At 48.7% G+C, this 13,902-nt stretch overlaps 1 protein-coding gene across 9 annotated transcripts in view; it reads right to left on the bottom strand.

Annotated features, from left to right (window-relative positions):
* The window catches only part of LOC138510403 (uncharacterized), a 1,044,636-nt gene that overhangs the window by 61,660 nt on the left and 969,074 nt on the right, over positions 1-13,902 (bottom strand). The window lies entirely within an intron of this gene.

Genomic DNA, 13,902 nt, shown 5'->3' with positions numbered 1-13,902 from the left:
GAGAGATACGGTCCCTGGGCTTGAGGCCAAGGATATGTCTTGCAGTCCTATTCTGGATTAGTTGAAGAGGCCGAAGAGAGGAAGAGGCTATTACCGTAGTCCAGCCTGGAGAGAACTAGAGCTCTAGAGACATTGGGCCTCATTACGAGTCCGGCGGTAGCCGTGCTGGAAAAACCGGCAGGCTGCAGCCGGAGGTAATACCATTCCGCCTCCGTGATTGCCGGAATCACCGGGGCATTACAACCCCAGTGACCCGGTAATTCCGGAGGTGGAATTCTATAAATCCCCATGGGACTCCATGGGGATGGGGACCATGGAAACACTGGTTCCATCTATGACAGAGCCGGTGTTTCCATGTCCGCCTGCAGGTGGGTGGTGTTACTTCCGCCAGGTCAGACCTGGCGGGAGTGACACCTCACACCTGCAGGACTCGCAATCAGCCGGTCCGGAAACAACGGTGGCGGCGGATTTACTGCAACCATTGTTTCCGGACCGGCTGACTCATAATGAGGCCCATTATGTTTCTGGGGGAAGGTGAGGAAAGGGACAATGCCTCTGAGGAGGTGAAGCTAATAGGGGGTGTTCTTGGGAAGGCCAGCAATATAAGGTGAGAAGGAGAGAAAGGAGTCGAAGATGACACCCAGGTTTTTTTTTACCACACAAGAGGGTGAGGGGAGGGCCAGAGATTAGGGTGGAAGGATGCAGGGAGTACCAATGAGGAGAATCTCAGTCTTACTGGCATTAAGACAGATATCATTAGCAGCACACCATGCCTGGATAACCGTCAGGCAGTCGGGAATGAAAGAGGAAGGAGAGAAGGTAGAGGAGGGAAACTTAAAGGAGAGCTGAGTGTCATCCGCATAACCCTGGAAGTGAAGAGAGAAGGTGGAGATCCGGCGGGCAAGAGGAGCAAGGTAAATTTTAAAAAACCACGGCGATCGGATAGAACCCTGAGGGACGCTGCAGTGAGGTAGAGGAGAGAAAAGGGCCGATTTAAAAGGAAAGAGGTCAGCCAAGCCAGCGCCAAGTCTGTGATGCCCAGAGTATCACAGAGTCGGTTAAGGAGGGTGGCATGATTGACCATATCGAAGGCAGAGGACAGATCAAGGAGGATGAGAACAGAGGGAGAGTTGGAGTCGAGGTTCGAAAGCAAGTCTTCATGGGTTTTCAGGAGAGCAGTTTCCGTGTCTCTGGCTGCTCTGAAGCCAGACTGGTGGTCGGAAAGACAGCCAACAGATTCGTTGTTTGACAGATTAGTTGGGAGATGACCAACTTCTCCAAACGGTTGCCCAAGAAGGGGGTAGTGGAAATAGGGCAGTAGTTTGCTGGGCAGGAAGGGTCTGCAGATGGCTTTTTTAGGAGGGGATGCATAAGGGAGTGCTTAAGAGGTGATGAGAAGGAGCCAGTGGCAAAAGAGTGATTGCAGAACTTAGACAGAGAGGAAGCGAGGGTGGCAATCTTGTCCATGATAGTTCTAGAGGAGCAGGGAAGCACCTGTTTGGAGGAGACTTTCATAGAGCAAAGAGTGTTGGTGACCTCCTCCGGTGCTATGGGAGAGAAGGGGGAGAGTAGGAGGGATGGAGGGAGAGGGAACAAGGGAGGCCTAGGTGAAATTCGTTGACGGAGGGAAGTAGAGGAGAGTGAGGACAATATTGTAAACATGGGCTGACAGTCTGCCAATCAGTGCTCCACACAATTGACAGACAGGATGAGCATTACAAGATAACGCCTGCCATTTTTTTAGTTGCGCTCACAGCTGTTATGTTAGCAACACCTATATGAGATAAAGTGAATGATAGAAAATACTATATAGCAGGGTGGCCACTTGATGGCATTTGAGGAGGGATAGAGGACTTTCTTGGTTTAATGTTCCCAGCCTCTGTTTTTTTAGCACTTGTACACTTATATTAAATTGTGGTAAATTGGCATTTCCAAGAGGACTATGCTACCGCCATGCCTCATCACTGACTTATGGTATGGTATCAGTATGGTATAGTGTCAGATAGATAGATATGGTGTCAGTGGATGAAGAGCAAGGCACACTGTTTTTTATTTCTTTTTTTCTTTGAACCTCTTGGGAAAAGGCATTCCTGAGTAACGATCATTGCTAGCAAAGTTGTTTTTGGAACTCTATTACCTTACATTTTCTTAACCTGGTAAAACCACGCACTCCAAAAGCTGGTATTCCTCCAAAACTCAAAACCTGAAACTCCAAAAAAAAGCAAAACCTTTTTGGAAATGTCAAAAATCACTTTCAGACATCGATAAGGTTAAGTATAACCTCGCAGCTAAAGAACACAAAGGGCCTCATTACACGGTAGGCGGTAATCATGGCGCTATTAGCGCCATGGTTGCCGCCGGTATTTTACCGTGTCCACCTTGGTGGATGGCGGAATTACCGCCCTACTCCAAGGTGAGCGGGGGCGGTAATTCCCCATTCACCAAGGCACTTCCCCATTCCCATTTTTTCCCCCATAGGGCTCAGTGGGAATGGGGAAGGCGCTAATTACGGTACCGCAAATTGCGGTACCGTAATTAGCACCAAGGTCACTTTGCAGACCCTTTCCTTAACGGCTGGTAAAACCAGCCGTTAAGGTCAGGTCCCGCAAAGGGACCTCGTAGTAAGGCGGTAAGGGTTTACCGGTATCGGTGCCCTTACCGGTACCGGTGAACCCTTAACGCCTACCGTGTAATGAGGCCCAAAGAGGCAATATGTGAAGCAAAAAAGGCCTTTTATAAACTGAGAATGGGTGAAGCAGTCTCAGAGACAAAGGAACTATTTAAGATCCTCAAATAATTTGAAGATCCCTGCCCTAGCACCTCCACGATCATTAAAGATTCAGCTTGGTGCACTGAAATTGAAAATGCCATGACTAATAAGATAACTGCAATTAAAGAAGATATCAAATCAAGGTGTACTAACATATCCCCTCTTCCACCGTCAGTCAGTGGCAAAGCTCAGTCTGTCACAATGAAACCCTTCACCTTTTTGCTGAGGTGAACAAAAGGGAGATCACTCATCTCCAAGTTGAAACCCACAAGTTGTAAGGGCAACGCCTGTCCTGCTAAAACTGTGAAGGCCTGCGCCCATCTACTTTCCCCTCATATCACAAAAGGTGTGAACTTTTCTTTTTGGGATATGTCAGTGCCTACTGATGTAAAGCAGGCGTGGATCACTCCACTCCTTAAGAAGCCATCTCTAGATCACCTTTTGGCAAGTAGCTACCGCCCTGTTACCAACTCCCACTTTCTCTTGAAAGAATTGGGCAAAGTAGCTCACCAACAGTTTCAAGGTTTTTTAACTGAGCACTTCATTCCAGGCTACAAACAATCAGGTTTTCGGAGCGCACACAGCACTGAGTCCACTTTGCTGGACCTGAAAACTAACATCCTACGTACTATGGAGAAGGGCAAGACCTTGTTAATGATGCTGCTGGATTTAACAGCCCTATTTGACTTGGTCGATCATTCCATTCTTGCCAGCAGGTTACTGGAACAGGCCTCTTTCTCTAAGAAAGCAGTCAATTAGGTTGTCTCATTCTTGTCAGAACGTTCAGCCAAGGTCTTCCGTGGAGATGCTGTATCAGATGGCTCCATTCTTCAATGTGGGGTGCCACAGGGTTCTTGCCTCTCCCCCACTCTGTTAAACCTATTTATGCTTACCCTGTTTGATCTCTTGGACGCAGATGGCACCTGCTATGCCAACAATGCTGATGACACCCAGTGTCTGTTTCCACTTTCTGGTGACTATACAAAAGACACTGGAGTCATCAATGGTACTTACAATCGTATTCCCCGCTGGATGGCATTAAACGAATTAGCACTGAAAACACAAAGACTGAGATTATGATTCTGAGCACAGGCCACAAACTACGTCTCTTAGATCCAGCCTATGCACATGTCCAAATTGCAGACTGCCTCCTCCCCACCATAAAAAAAAAGTAAAAACCCTAGGAGTTACTTTTGACCAAGAGCTCTCTTTGAAACACCACATTGGCTGTCTGGTATCTAATGCCTCCTACTACATCAAACTCCTGACTCAAATCAGGCCTTATCTAGACATATCAAACTGTGCCACAGTGGCCAGGGCCATCATTGGTAGCTGACTGGACTACTGGGCTAGCAGTATGTTGTGTGTGAACAAAGGTGAACTTAACCGTCTGCAAGTGGTGCAGAATAATGCTGTAAGGGCGGTAATGGGACTATGCAAATCCGATCTGCCCATCGCCAAAATAATCCAGTATCGCACCCTCTGCACTTCTGCCTCTTTGGCCATAGTGCATCCTACCTGCCAGATTAGCTATAATGGCTCCCTGACAAACGCTGCCTGAGGTCAAACAACTGAGGGCTACTTTGGGTACCTAAAGCCAAATTGGTACTGGTACAGAATGGCTGTTTCCCATTTTATACTTCACATTTGTGTAATACCCTTCCACTTGATCTCCAGCTTTGCCCTAGCCTTCCGATCTTCAAACAAAAGCTGAAAACGTTATTTTTTTAATAATCCCTGGGATGCCTGACGCAGCCTAGTCCCTCTATCTACATCTGCTACCTCTCGCCATTTCCTGTTCTTTGTTGTGCGTCATGTCAGCGCTCCTATGCCTCAGGGCCTTCGTCTCTAGCGCTTAATAAATAAATTAAATAAATGAATAAATAAATAAAACCTAATGGGAAATCTTTACTTATGGGGCATAAGAAGTGCGCCTATTCATTTTCTGTTTAACAACTAGAAGTAGAAGTAGACCTGCATACTTCTGTAACCGGGAAATGATCAAATAAGAACATTGCTGCTTTCATTATATGACTACCAGGACAGTGTTGCATCCCTGCCACCAGGGCTTTAAGTGGGCCAGGGCAGTTCCAAATATTGGCCTTCAGCCGGGGCTTTGCAGGACTCTCTGAACTGACTTTCCCAACCAGATCTCTCTTCCATGCAGTAACGTAAATACAAACCGGAGGGACAATACTGCCCTTTGACAGTAGATACCACGATCAGGCATGTTTATAATTACATCAGTTTAATACATTTTGGATTTTGAAACAGGTTTGATTACTGCAATGATGCTGATTAGTACATACAAACTATAGCCTGATCTCTTTTAAAGCCTTTCGGCATAGCTCTCAACCTTTCAAGTTCAAGGGCCAGATGAAAAGACACAATTTGGGCCTCATTACAAGGTTGTAGGTAGCCTTGCCGGTAAGTGCGGCAAGGCTATCTGCATACCAGCATTAAATTCCGGCACCCGTGAATGGCCAATTACCGGGGTATTCCGACCCCACTGGACTCGATAATTGCCCTTTCGCAAGTGCCGGTAGATCCCCATTCCCATTTAAGCCCCATAGGGCTCAATGGGAATGGGGATGCCTGTCACACCGGCATCGATCAGAACTGTGCCGGTGCTACAGGTATGCAGCGGGTGCCTTTCAATCCACCAGGGCAGACCTGGCGGAATGAAAAGCACCAGCGGCACAACTCTGAGTTTGCCGGTCCCGATACAACGGTACCGGTAAGCTTACCGGTACCGTTGTGTCCGGGTGGCAACCTTGTAATGAGGCCCAATTTCATTTGTAAGCGGTATGCTTTAGGATTTGAAAGTGGAGAACAACAGTTACAGGTAAGTAACTTGTTCCTTACGAACAATTTCTTATCCCACTTAAAGCATTGCCTGCCACCTTCTCGATTGCAGATTCCTTAGCAGGCTGAAACAGCACACCAACAGAGTAGCAGCATCACCGTCACCAACCGACCCAGAGCACTGTGACCGGAAGTAAATAACTAGCTAAGCATTAAAGGAATGGTGCGGTCTGAAATATTATTGTCCCTATGGTTCGGCCATGTGTTTTTAACCATAAGTAGATTGATCGTACAAACATTTCCTATGCACTTTACCCGAGTTTTCATCTCTTGAACACAAGCGAAATCAGGCAGCAGGGTACGGCCATCTTGTCATAATCTTATCACTTGCCGCATCGCCCTGGGTGACCTGCGTTTGCGGCACTAAATCATATCCCCTGCCCCTGAGCCTGACATCACTAGATGCGTACCGCCCATTTCAAAATGCCAAAGCACGCCCCGTGTCAACATTCTCTGCGCTTCAGCTAATGATGTGTCGCCATGGAAACGGCAGGAAACCTCTTTCCTCGATAATTATAAACAGACAGTTTCACAACACACAACAGCAGATTTTCTTTTCCATTCCTCTCACTGTATTTCTTTGAGTATTCTGTGACTCATTTCTGTGCTCTGGTCAGCTACCTTTGTTGCTTTTAGCCCGTGTGAACAGATACCAGTACCACTGCTATAAATTATTTTCGTTTATTTGCCCCACAATGGCAACAATAATGCCCTACCTGTACGAGCCCGAGTATTCCGAGGAGGAATTACTGGAAAGAGAAAGATGCGGAAACGATGGGGCTTCGGACGACAGTTGGGAGGACGATTCAACAGATGAAGAGCCTGGACCTAGTCGCATGGGCGGTGTTTCCACCTGGTGTACCTGCAATCGGTGCGCGCTAATGCCAAACGAGGAGGAGAACTGCTGCTGCAGAGAAAACTCTGGATGCTTGGCCTACATATCGCAAGGCAATCCACAGCCACAATGCGTTACCGCGAACAGGTTGCACAGCACTGTTTGGCCGACCATGGACTCCTCCCTGGAGTCCCGATCGACGCAGTAGAATCTTGTGAAGGTGTGCGTCGATCTCCACGTAGCAGCCCTGCAGATGTCCAGCAGGGGCACACCAGACAGGAACGCCGGGGTAGCAGCGATCGCTCTGGTCGAATGGGCTCTCAGACGGCCGGGCAGCGGTTGGTTTGCCAACCGGTGACAATGCGAGATGCAGCCGGAGAGCCATCTGGAAATGGAAGTCTTCCTCAAGAGCCTTCCCTTGATTCACAGACCCAAAGTTCACAAACAGTTGTGACGTCTTCCGAAAACTCTTTGTGCGGTCCACGTAGAACTTCAGCGCTCTAGCTACATCCAGCGAGTGCAAAGTCCTCTCGGCCGGCGTCGAAGGCGACGGGAAGAAAACTGTGAACACCAAGGGCTCGTTGAGGTGGAAGTCCGACGGCACCTTGGGCATGAAGGAGGGGTGCGTTCTCAGCACCACCCTTGTGTCATGAAAAGTCAAGTATGGAGGCTTGCAAGATAGGGCCTGAATCTCTCCAACTCGTCGTGCAGCGGTGATGGCCACGAGGAACGCTGTCTTCCATGACAGGAACTTCAAAGGCGCCGAATGCATAGGCTCGAATGGGGCTCCCATGAGCCTGGTCAGCACCACATTAAGCTCCCACGCCGGGGCAGGAGCCTTCACCAGCGGGAATGATCGGAATAGTCCCTTCATAAATTCTTTCACCAGGCGATGAGACCACAAGGACACCCGTCCCGTAGTCCTGGTATATCCGGAGATGGCAGCCAGATGTATTTTGATAGAGGCGTGAGCCAGTCCAGCCTTGGCCAGCGACAGCAGGTACGGCAGCACTTGAGGGGCCGTAATTCGCAGAGGGTTAATCTTCTGTGCATGGCACCAGACAGAGAACCTCTTCCATTTATGACCCTAACACTTGAGAGTTGAGGACGCCCTGGCCTTTGCAAGAACCTCTCTGCAATCAGCCGCGATATCGTACCCTCCAAACTCTAGTGCTGCAGGAGCCAGGCCTGCAAGTTCAGCGACTGTGGGTCGTGGTGGAGAATGGCGCCTCCTTCTCTGGAGAGAAGATCCGCGTCCGCCGGCAGCCTGACTGGTGGGGACGTTGACAAATCCAGAAGGTCCGGGAACCAGACCTGTCTCGGCCACGCTGGTGCGACGATGATCATCCTGCACCTGGACTTCTTGAGCTGGTTGATGAGGCGGAGCATCAACGGCAAAGGACGAAATGCGTATAGAAACAGGCCGTCCCAAGGGAACGAGAAAGCATCGCCCATGCTCCTCGGCTGTGGGAACCTGCTGGGGAACCTCTGGCACTTGGAGTTCGTCGCCGTCGCGAACAGGTCGATCTGGGGTTTGCCCCATCGTTGGAAGAGTCGATCCACTTGATCCTGGCGCAGTTCCCACTCATGGCACGAGCGCAGCTCCCTGCTGAGTGAGTCGGCGATGTTGTTTTTTATTCCTGCCAGGTGGAAGGAAACCAGAAACATCCCCTGGGCGACAGCCCAGTGCCACAGATCCTGGGCCTCCTTGGATAGGGCTGGGGATCTGGTTCCCCCCTGCTTCCGTATGTAGAACATCGTGGTGGTGTTGTCAGTGAAGATCCTCACCACTTTGTCCTTGAGGGACGGGAGGAACGACTTGAGTGCCCAGAACACTGCTCGGAGCTCCAAGATGTTGATGTGAAGAGACCTCTCTTCGGGGAGCCAAAGGCCTCTTGCGTGGAGATCTCCAGTGTGGGCCCCCCAACCCTCCAGAGAGGCGTCCGTAGTCACCGTCTCCTGAAACACCGGGGTTTGAAAGTCCGTGCCCATCGTGAGGTGAGCCCGGGTGCCCCACCATAGGATCGCCCGATGGAACTCCTTGTCGAGGGGGACCTGTCCTCGAAGCAGCCCCTCGCCTGAAGCCAGCGGGCGTCGAGGAACTCCTGTAGTGGACGCATCCGAAGTCTGCAAAGGGGCACAAGGTAGATGGATGAGGACATCATCCCGAGCAGGGACTTGATGGACCTCACCCTGGCCACGTCCATGGCTAACAGGCGCTGCACCTTGCCCAGGATAGTCTTGGTCCTCTCCTCTGAAGGGGAGGCCAATTGCTCCACTGTATCGAGCTTCGCCCCCAAAAACAGTGCTACTTGCGACAGAACCAGGTGGGATTTGGGGTAGTTGATGGCGAACCCCAGCTCCGTGAGCAACCGGACGGTCCTCGCCGTATGATTGACGGCGAGTTCCCTTGACCTTGCCCGGATTAGCCAGTCGTCCAGGTAGGTCCACCGGTCTCGCAGGCACGAAGGGCAGAGCGGGGTGGACTCTCCTCTGCTTGTTCAGGGGGCTTCCCGACAGGCCTGGTTCTGGCTCCTCTGTCGGGGTGCGTGGCAATCTCGACCTTATCTCGGTACATAATGATTGGATTGCCAACAAAATGGGCGCCGAGCTATCCTGGGGCTCGGGCAATGGCCGCGACGGTCGGGATGGCCGCTCCACTGGGCCCTGTTCGTCGTCGTCGTCGCTATCTTCGATCACGTCAGCAGGGACCGTCTCCTGGGATCGAACCTTCTCGAACCACTCGTTGAGGTTTATGAACCTTTCGTTGAGGCCTATGGACCTTTCGTTGAGGCCCTTCTTGGTCTCCACCAGTTCCTCCTCAGAGGCTGATTCCGAGTCTGTAATGGCCACCGGCCCCCCCTCTCTTTTTCAGCCGGGGGCTTCACGGGGGTCTTAGCGACGGGCTGGAAAGAGGATTCCCTCTGCAGCGGCAGGGATACTCTGGGCCCAGAGGCCGTTTCCATTGGCGTAGTCTCAGCCGGCTCTGCCAGGGCCGCAGCGACCACTTCGGTAGAGGCCTTAGCCGTGTGGATCAAAGCCCTCACCACTTTAGGTGCATCCTGGGCCTTCGCCTTGGGGGGAGGGTCAGCGCCTCGCTCCCCCTTCGAGATCGACCGGGTCCGCTCCAGCGGCCTACCTGGGTTCTCGGACTTCCTCTTCCCCGAACCAGAGCGTTGGCTCGTGGTTGAACGTGACGGGGAAGTAGCGCCCTTCTTGGCAACCGAAGAGCCCGACCTTTCGGTGCTCCCGGAGCCCGCGGACTGGAGGTACTTGGCCTTCTGTTGGGCCCCCGTCGCCGGGGCGCCCTCAAAGGACTTAGAAGCCCGCTCAGACTTCTTCTTCGCCTTCTCACTTGCTGTGCCCTTCTCCAGCCAGGTGGCGAGGTGGGAACGACGATCTTGTTTGGTCCGTTCCGAAAGGTTCTTATAACATTGTCACCATGGAGGCAGTAGAGACATCGCAAATGCTCGTCCTCCTTGAAAATGTTATATAATCCGCATCCAGGGCAGTTCCTGAACAGCTTGGATCCGGGCGTCGAGCTCCCCTTGTCCTGGGCCATGTCCGTTGAGGTAGGCCGCAGATCTTCCGGAATCCTCCAAGAAGTGTAAACTCGACAAAAACTTCACCCCTGAGGGGCGTAGAAGAATTCCGAAACGGGTCCCCGTTATCGGAAGTAGAAACGGTGGAGCTTGAGGCTCGATTAAACCGAAAAAATGAGAAAATCACCTGAAAAAGCACGAAAACGCAGCAAAAACTCGAGAGCTAAAGCACGAGGATTCCCAACAATTGAGCGTGCGGTAAAAATCTGAGGATGGCTGCCAGGGGTGGGGCTTAGGGAGAGGGCAGTCATTGGCTGGGGGCAGTATGACCCAGAGATCAGTGAGTGGTTACTACTAAGAAAGACAGATCAGAAACGAAACTGATACTGATTTTTTCTTTTCCAAGGATTCCCAGCCTGAAGACGGGGAATATTCATGAGCATGTGAATCCATGCCAGACCCCATGCTAGAGAACTTCAATATATCATTGTCATATCAGTTTAGTCTTGCAATTCACTAGTAATAGTCGCATAAAAGTTGTTCAATATTGTGAAGTGTCTAGTTAGCATTTGTCCTGGCAAAAATGCCATTGGATACAAGAATTGACATTGACAAATAAGGTTTAGTACACTTATATTGGTCATTTAAAAACAGTTTCTATCTTTCTTTTTCACAGATGGTACAGGCTGGTGGCCCATCATTCGTTTACATGGTGGCTTCATGGGAGGCTTGGACACCCTGTTCGACGAGTAATACCCGCCTGTGACGTTGGTGCCATTAGAGAAACTTTCCCCAGTGACAGCGGTCAGTACCGGGGATTTTCTATCGCTGTGATGCAACCAGACCTTTACAATGTGTAGTAGTTTTGTGCCCTCAAAATAAGAAACCAAATAAAACACAACATATTTTTTTATCAATGGTTGTTTCAGTTTTTAAGTGAATCAAGTGTGTTTCCATTCAGCAGTGTTCTGGTGCCTTGTCTGCACGCCCCAGGCCCATCCATTCCCTCTCCACTATCAAAGGCAGTTCGCACCAGTGGATGTGTGCTGCCAAGGGGGGCTGGCAGGGGTGGGAACGGCCAAGGTGCCAAACACCATGTACACTTCAAAAGGTATCTTACGCCCAGGGGGCATTGTTCACATGGCCTCCTCAGACCCTGTGTCTCCAGGCAGGCTCCCTTTGAAGATGGCTGCTCCCCTGCAAAACACATAAGTGTGTCTCCATTCAGCAGTGTTCTGGTGCCTTGTCTGGACGCCCCAGGCCAATCCATCCCCCCTCCACTATCAAAGGCAGTTTGCACCAGTGGATGTGCGCTGGCAGGGGGTGCTGTCAGGGGCACGAACGGCCAAGTGCCAAACACCATGTACACTTCAAAGCTATCTTTCGCGTAGGGGTCATTGTTCACATGGCCTCCTCAGACCCCGTCTCTTTAGGCAGGCTCCCCTTGAAGCAGGCCGCGCCCCTGCAATACACATAATACCACGACATATACACGTCATTCATTCACAAACACACCCCTTTTTGTAATTCTTTATAAACCACTTGATATTTATCATGAGAACATCTTTGAGCACTGCAAGTCAGCTCGTGAACGTGCTACTCGAGAAGCCCGATGACCGATGCTAATCTGCTCTTCGAAGTGTTATCTGTGAACTTCTGTGACCGCTTCGAGTGAACTCGTCAGTGTGCTACCTGTGAACATCTCCCTGTTCTCCTGCCACTAACTACTCTGCTTGCTGAATCTAACTGTTTGTTGGTCAAGGTAAGGGCATGTATTCTAATCATATCTCCTTAATTTGTAAATTTATATCAATTTCCAAGTAACATACTCAGTAGTGCTATGTTAATTTGTCTCATTGCTATTGACTTGAGTTTCTTTTGTTATGTTATTGATATATCAATTTTTATCAGTGTCAATTGGCATCTAATTGCATCCTTCGCGGACCGTGTCTATAGTATACGCATGTTTCCTTTTCATGCACAATAGAACATTCAAGGGACGACAACATGTTCTGATTTTCAACACATCAATGAATTGTTTGTTAAAGTTATCCTATAATACAGCCGCCCACGCTGCACTGGTTTTGCTGTGGTGCCCAAAAGAAAGCGTGCAATGAACAATGTATGGTCCAATTCCTTCTTTCTCACATTTTTATGCTAAATAATTTCCGAATAATGTTGACCTTTATTTTGCAGAAGTTACAACAATGCCTGGATGTTCTATTTTCGGTTGCCCTTCGAAGACCCATGACACATCTGAAGGCATTACAATGCATGTATTTCCTAGGACTGTTGATCGAATAAGAGAATGGGTCAGATATTGCGGATATCCACCGGAAGAGCTTGAAAGTAGCGTCAAACAAGTCTTGGAGGACAAGAGGGGTCATCGATATCGCATCTGCAGCCTGCACTTTACCCCGAATATGTACGACACATCCTTGTACACAAAGAGGAATCAACTGAGAACAACTCAAAATTGCTCCCAAACGCTATTCCGACTTAATTCGTGAAAATGCTGCCACAGGTGAGTCACACTTCTGGATTTAGCTTTATGCCTGTATTTTCGGTGTAAATGTCACTTATAATACTTTTGATAATTATATGATTGAATAGCTGTTTAAATAATTACTATTTTGGTAAACATCAGTCCTTGTTTTTGAGAACCTTCATAGAAAATTGATTTATGGGCACAGATAACTATGCTATATTATGCATTTACATAAGCATAATTTTCTCGTATTGAGTCTCCTTACATGTCACTTTTTACTGTTGGCATGTCTAAATCGAATAATACTTTCTCTTTACAACTCCATGACTATCCTCCGAATATGAAGCAACACGATTCAACATCAAAGTCTTGCCTGGAGTCACCAACCACTTCGAGCGTGTATCAGGTAATCTTACCTAGCTATTCTGTTCCAGACTGGTTTAATGCACACATTTTAGATAATGTGATCATATTTTTGCAACGTATCATTGCTCTACACAATGTTTAACGTGGTTTGATATTGATATGTACCTTTGTCCGTGTCCCAATGTGTGTGTTCAATTTCCAATATTTTCATCCTTACTAATGCAAGTACTGTGTTTCAGGGAGATGCTGAAGCGTCCACTACAATTACAACATCCCTCGTAGTAGATCCGGGGCCAGAGGTATGGGTCTTGACAGTTCGACTGAATGAGATAATCTGATCAGATTTACATATCGTGGAATTGTTTTACACAATGTTTCATTCGTACTTTGCTATTGATATGTACCTTTGTCATCTTTCCAAATTGTGTATCCAAGTTTCCAATATTGTAATCCATACTAATGCAAGTACTGTGTTTCAGGGAAATGCTGGAGCCTCCTCTACAATTACAACATCCCTCGTAGTTGATCCAGATGTATGGGTCTTGACAGTTCAATTGAACGAGATAATCTGATCAGATTTACATATCGTGGAATTGTTATACACAATATTTCATTCGTACTTTGCTATTGATATGTACCTTTGTCGTCTTTCCAAATTGTGTGTCCGGTTTCCAATATTTTAATCCATACTAATGCAAGTACTGTGTTTCAGGGAGATGCTGGAGCGTCCTCTACAATTACATTATCCTTTGTAGTTGTTCCAGAACCAGACCTTGTAGTTGTTCCGGAACCAGACTTTGTAGTTGTTGCGGAACCAGACCGTGTAGTTGATCCAGAGCCAGAGGTATGCATACTGACAGTACCCTCTAATGAAAGAAAGTCGGGCTAATTATATGTATAATGCAAATGACTTATTTTAAAAGGATACTCTTTTTTGTAGGGCTGTATACAAGATCCGTATATTGAACGTGAGGCACGTGGATCTGAGTCGGTGCACCAGCTTGCTGATGGTGATGTTAGAGTAAAGAAGGTTTCA

The sequence above is a fragment of the Ambystoma mexicanum genome, chromosome 6p (assembly GCF_040938575.1).
Source record: "Ambystoma mexicanum isolate Mex_15411 chromosome 6p, UKY_AmexF1_1, whole genome shotgun sequence".
Lineage (NCBI taxonomy): Eukaryota > Metazoa > Chordata > Amphibia > Caudata > Ambystomatidae > Ambystoma > Ambystoma mexicanum.
The sequence above is the reverse complement of the archived record's forward strand: the minus strand, read 5'-3'. Positions and strand labels throughout refer to the sequence as shown.